The following is a 6,975-nucleotide window of genomic DNA, read 5'->3' on the forward strand; positions in this document are numbered from 1 at the left end:
TCTATCCCTTCACCTGTTGTTTTGCTATTGATTAGTTTGGGATATGCTACAAACCTTTTACAGAATAAAATATTATTTCATATAAACCTTGTCCAGTGAGAGTTTCTAGCTTTGTTCTATAACACATAAATTTACAGTGGTAGACATACATGTTTATTTGAGATTATTTTTATTTTAAACTGATAGATACCTATGACCAGAACAGTTTGGAGGACAGGATTGAAATGGAATACTATTGCTCCATAAGAAATGACAAACAATATTATCCAAAAAGAACCTGGAGAGAATTATATGAAATGAGGAAAAGTGAAGTGAAAGAATCAAGAGAACAGAATACACAGTAATAGGATTAGTGTATGATGATAAACTATGAATACCTAAATTATGGTCAACTAGGCAAAGATTCAGGTCAACTCCAAGAGACTGATGATGAAAAGAGACATCTATTGCACTAGAAGGAACAGAATTTGAATGCAGAGTGAATCATCCCATTCTTCATTTCATTTCCTTCATGAATTTTTCTCTAGTGTAAACTAAATGTGCCTTGTTTCACAATATAACAAACATGAACATATAAATATATATAAATTATATAATAATATATGTAAACATGTATTGTCTGCTTTCTTAGCATGGGGTGATGGAAGGAGAAAGAGAACATCATTTGCAAAATGTCTGAAAATTAATAATATAATTGAAAAATTGAAATATAAAAAAGTTATTACCCAGATTAAACCATTTTGAACAGAATCCTATAAAATTCTTTAATCCTTACTTCTCTGAATTGTGTCATAGGAAAAGTTAAGGTGTGTGAATTTGCACATGGACAGTAGAGTGCAGAGTTCTGGAATTCTGGGGTAGAGCAGCCACTGTTGGAGAGACAGTTGAGCATGGGGGTTGTGGCTTTTCTCTCTCTGAGTGGACCTGAGGAGATTAGCTTTTTCCTTTTGGCATTTGACTCTTTGATCTTCATATCCTACCTGCTGTTTGGATTATCCTTTACCCTATTGGCTATTTGACCTTGGCTGAGTTCCTGTATTGCTCTTGTGACAACTGATAGCTGATCACGATACCATTGTTGGGCCCTGTCATACTTGCACACAGACCCTTTTCCCTAGATTACCAAAGGGGGTTTAGTTTAGCTAAGTATAGTAATTTGGCATTATATAGACTGTACTGGAATAGAATAGGGAAACATTCAGAAACAATCTCTGTGAAAAGATTTATAGATATGGGGAGGTGTAGCTAGTTAATATTAGAGCAAGTTACATCCAAATATCTTCTAACTTGTACCTATTTTATAAACGACTGTTATTTTAAAACATAGGATGCTGTGTGTATCTCATCTCAGAGTCTGGCTCTGCCTTTACTGGGCTTTGGTGGCCTTCTCAAAACCAGGTTACTTTTCTGATACTGGCCTAAATTAACATCCAATCCTGTCCCCAAACTCCCTCTATTTGTTTCAATTGTTACAATATATTATAATGTAATCCATTCATCTGTAATATTTTCTTTGCAGTATTGCACAGTTTTTATCACCCTTGTACCCTATCAATAATAGGCTTTATTACTTTTTGATAAAACAATTCCAGGACACTTACTAATGCCATCCATTATCAAAGGGCATCTCACATTTTCATTGTAATTTGCATTTGCCTGTGAACTTTCTTCTTAATATCCTACTAGTTCACCATCAGGTCATATTCTCTTTCAATCTCTCTTGTATTCTGTTTCCACTAACATTTTCCCAGGATCCAACAGGAAAATCTTTTTCATTAAATGGAAGAAAGAGTTTCATCACTCAGGGTCATAAAAGAGTGCCTGCTCTTTGACTCAGTAACACTACTAGGTCTGTATCCCAAAGAGATCAAAGATAGGGGAAAGGACCTATTCATATTAAAATAAATAGAACAGCTCTTTTTTGGGGTGACAAAGACCTTGGAACTAAAGGGATGCCTCTGAATTGATGAGTGGCTGAAAAAGTTGTGCTAGCAATTTTAATGTAAAACCATTCTCCAATTAGAAATGACAAATGGGATGATTGCAAAAACCTAGACAGCCTTATAAAATGATGCAATGTAAAGTGAGCAGAACCAAGAAAACATTGTACACACTCAGCAATAATGTACCATGTTCAATTATGAAGAAATTTAATAGTATCAATAATGCAAGGATCCAAGACAACTCCAAGAGACTCATGATGAAGAAGGATACCCAGCACAAGAGAATGAACTAATGGAATTTGAATCTATGTGGAATTGTAACATTCTTCACTTTATTTCCTTCATGATTTTTCTCCAATATAGGCAATATTTACCATCTTCCATAATATAAATAGATTGCAATTAATCAGAAAGCCATTATTAAAATTGTATGTACATGTAATCTTCAAACAACCCATAAAATAAACAAATAATAAATAAAAGAGGGAGAAATAAAAAAAAATCCACCTCTCATCTCAAGGGTCTTAAAATCCAATACAGGAAGATGAAACACAAAAGGAACATTATAGTGAAGCCTAAAGGAATGTAATTATATGGGAAATGGTTCAGCCTATTTAAAACAAGCTATTACAGAACAGTAGTAATGCACAGTTTTGTAATCAGTGTGATTTTTCAGATCTAATTCTACCCAAGATGTCTCTTTATGCAGTGTTTAAAAAGAATAAACAATAAACTAAAATAGAGTAATAACTGCTAAGGAAGAGCAATTTAACATCTGTGTGAGATAGAATGATAACACACTCACTGCCACACTGTATAAAATAGACAACACATTTATAAGTCAATGGGCCTGTGAATGGAGAAAGGATTGGTTTTTAGAGAGCCCCAAAAGAGGATATTGTAATAGTCCAAGGGTAAGGTGATAATGACCTGCTCTAAAGTGGTGGTAGTGTAATATGAAAAGAGATCAAATATATGAGAAATGTTGCAGAGGTGAAATCAGTTGTTTATTGGGAGAGATAGAAAGGACTTGAAGATAACTTTTAATTGTGGAGACTTGGTTATAGGAAGCTCGGTGTTCCCTCTATATTAATAGAAATATTGAGGAAGAATGATTTATGGGGAAATAATGAGTCACATTCTGGGCATCTTTAGCTTAAAACATGAATAAGATGTATGATTTCAAATGGCTGATAAGGAGTTATAGATAAAATATGGAGGTAAATAGATAAATTGGGTCAGGAGAGGTAGAGAAGAATTATTAGCTTCAAGATGACAACTCAAACTACAAGAGTTGAGATCACCAGTTGAAATATAGAGGGAGAAATGAGGAATTCCAGAGAAAGTCCTGAGTTATATTCACAGGTAGAAAGTATATTTTAGATTAGGATTGATCAAAGGAGAGTTGGAAAAATTAGTCAGAAAAAATTGAGGAGAACCAGGTGTGATAAAAGATGAAAGGTCTACAAAAACTGAGAGTTCTAAACCTCAGAGTGATTGACAGAAGCATGTGACTAAGGGTCACATGGGAGCCTGAGGCTAGAGATCTGAAGAAAGATTTTATGCTCAACTGACTTCTCTCCTGGAAGGACCTGAGTTTAAGACTTGGAAAAGATTTTCTTTTGAGACCAACAGAGGAAAGAAGTTCTTTGGATCTGGTTGCTGGTAGCATCAATAAGATCTCTAGACCTGCTTGGATATCAACCAACTAAAGATCCTGATCCATCTGATTGGACTCCTGGTGTGAAACTTGAATACTGTAAAGTTAATGCGTAGCTTAATAAGATAGTTTATAGATATTAGCTTTTAAGATAAGTATAGTTTACTCCTAAACCCCTGTTCCTTCCTACCTTTCCCAACCAATAAATCTGAATTTATTTATATGTTCCCTCTTGTTCTTTCCTCACCCCAAATCCCATCATAACAAAGGAGATAGTGTTGTACTTAATACCTAAAGAGAAAACAACATCCTGGAGGAAAGAGTGATCAACAATATCAAAGGTTGCCAAGAATCAAGGGGAATGAAAACTGAGAAAAGGAGAGTGAATTTGACAAGTAAGATAAACAGTAACTGGAGAGAACAGTTTCATTGTAATAATAAGGCTAGGGGTCTGATCTTAAGGATTTAAGAAGATTGAGAGGAGGGCCATTGGAGGCACCTAATGTAGATTGCTTTTTTAAGGGGTTGAGCCACAAAGGGTAGAAGAGATCTGGATGATACTTAGCAGATATGGAAGGTCCATATCTTATCACAAACCTATGAGTCAATTTCATCAAGAATCATTCTCATTTTGCAAATAAGGAAACTGAGAGTGATATAGATTCAATCATTTGCCAAATGTGATGCAATTAGAAATTATCAGGGCCTTAGATGGTAATGACCTATCTTTATTCAAAACCTAAGACCTTTTTCAATATGGCGCAAAGCCTAATTAACAATATTTAGAGCTCTGGACTGGCAGTCATAAAGACTTGTTCTCTAATTAAAAAAATGAAAAGTATCCTGGGGGAGGAGCTATCCCCACAGAGGAAAAGCAGAAAAAGAATCTTACCTATATAATTTTTCTCTAATTCTTTTGAAAACACAGAATACTTTTTTTTATTAGCAGACTCTTTGGAATGTTTTCTTATGAGATATTGGAGCTGTAAATTAATTTAGGAGAAGTAAAATTTAGAAGAATTATTTAATGAAAAGAATAAGGAGAAATCTCACTTGAAATTCATTCATTCTCATCTTTGCTAGATAATCATGAGTTATCAACTAGGGCTCAGAGCTCTCTTCTTCAGTAACAGGGAATGATAATAATTTTCAAATCTATCTTACTTGATTATTGTGAGGATTAATATATATGTATATATATATATATTTCATACACTTTGCTAAGCTAAGTTTAAAGCCCCATATAAATAATTATTGTTGCATATTGCATATATAGTATTAAAATATTCACTGAAGAAAACAAATGTATATTATTTAGTGTTGTTTGAGAAAGGTAAGTTTAAATTTTTTTCCTGCATGTTTCTCCCTTGAATTTCTTTGTGGCCTGGATTTTATTTTAGATCACTGAGATGAGCTTTAAAGCCCAAATGCCCACTGAAAAATTGACATTGTTCAAAGAGAATATAAAAATTTCATAAATCCAGGATGTCCTTTATTTATTTATTTATTTGAGGATAAATCCTTAAATGTCCTTTTGTGCTTTACAAAATTTGTAATGGTCTGATTTAAATCATAATCACATCAAACAGGAATATTTTTAGGAAAACACTTAGAAAGACAGAAAATATTTAAGGGATATAATGGTCATGTGCTAAAATTATTATAAAATATATCATAATTAATAATTGCATGAGATAAAAGGACCTATAAATAATAGTGGAGATGAAGGATAATTTTTTTAAATTCTGAAATTGGAAGATAATATGTATCTTTAAAACAAATTAATATGTAAAGTTGGGATGGAAACATATTTCCTTCAAATGTGTCTCTTCTGATTCAAAAGAAAAACTACATTTCCTCTGGTAATTTTGTGAATTTTTATCAGTACAATCCAATTCTACATTTAACTTTCTTCTTATGAGCTTACTTTTGAGGATAAATAGAACCATCAGACAATCATCTTCAGAGGTAAGAATAAATGTATAGTGACATTGTATAACTCTGAAAATCAAGAGAAAGTATCCTAGCAATTTAATTTCCCTTAGCTAGAATAGCAGTGGTCAATTGTCCTTGGCATGTGAAGAGATGGCAATCATGAAAAGAGAAATAGGAGTCTTGAGTGGTGTAAGGGGTAAAAATTATGGTTAGACTGACTATTTGAGAGTTGGCCACCAGGGATTTATCAATGAATTACTCTAATTAGAATGGTTTTTGTAGTGGTTTATTTAAAAATAGAGAGAAAAAAATTCAGGAAATGACAGAGAGAAAGAGAGAGATATAGCTGCTCCAGCCTGGTCTGAACCAGGCAGGAATTCAGAGGCCCGGGCAAGGGTGGGGCGCACAGTATTAAATTTAACAAGACTTCCAGCCACAGAGGTTTCCTCCAAGATGAGGGGCCTCTCCAGAGGCTAGTGTCTCCAGAAAGCCAGGGAAAAGGAATCCCCAGAGATGGGCCTCTCTAGAGACTTATGCCTCCAGAAAAGCCAAGAAAAGGGAGTCAGACTTTTCACTCACCACATGACAGTCCAAAAGGAATCAGTTTGAGATCTCAAGCCTGAGCTCCTTCATGATCAAGTTCCAAGGTGAAGACCTTCTTACTGGAAATGACCATGAAATTTAAAGGCAGTTCTTTGTGTCATTTCCTATGCCTTATGTGTACCAATGGTGGGTTAAACTTGGCTTTGGCCTGCCCAGGGGGCAGTCAGTTGTTTCTGATTTGTCACTTGCAAGCACATGTGGGTCATAGACCTTCCTCCCCCCACACTAAATCCTTAAGTGGGGGTATATATATATATTCCTAGTGGCTAAAAATCTAAAGCATAAGTAGGGTGGAGTTAATCTAAATTTCACAGTGGGTACAAACTTAGGTATAGAAAAGAGTTACTCCCTTTACAGTTGAATTTATTCATCTGTTTCATATTTTTCTTATTCTTGTTGGAAAAGTTTCCCTTAAATGTATAAATCATATAGATTGTCAACATGGAATTTAGGAATCCCAAACTTGTGGCCTAATGGGATCTGATGAACCCCAATTTTAGATTTAGCTTGTAGATTGGAGACCCCCAAAGCTTGTCCTTGTTCCCTGTTCCCATGGAATCTACCCTGAAGGGAAATGATAATTCTGGTTGGGTGAGATAAGCATATGCTAAGGACACTCTTTCTTCTAGGTAGCGCCCCCAATTGTATTAAAACCTTTCTCAGGAAGGTCAGATCTGGGTATGAACCATCCTTTAGTAACTATTGTAAGCAGCCCCCTTCTCTTGCACCCTAGCTTCTAGCTTGATTGTATCTGTCAGTGTAGTTTGAACACTCCCATTTTCCTTGTAGCCATAGTGATGTCAATCATCTTTCCCTGCCCCTGGATTTCCAAAG

Source organism: Monodelphis domestica, chromosome 6 (genome assembly GCF_027887165.1).
Source record: "Monodelphis domestica isolate mMonDom1 chromosome 6, mMonDom1.pri, whole genome shotgun sequence".
NCBI classification, from domain to species: Eukaryota; Metazoa; Chordata; class Mammalia; order Didelphimorphia; family Didelphidae; genus Monodelphis; species Monodelphis domestica.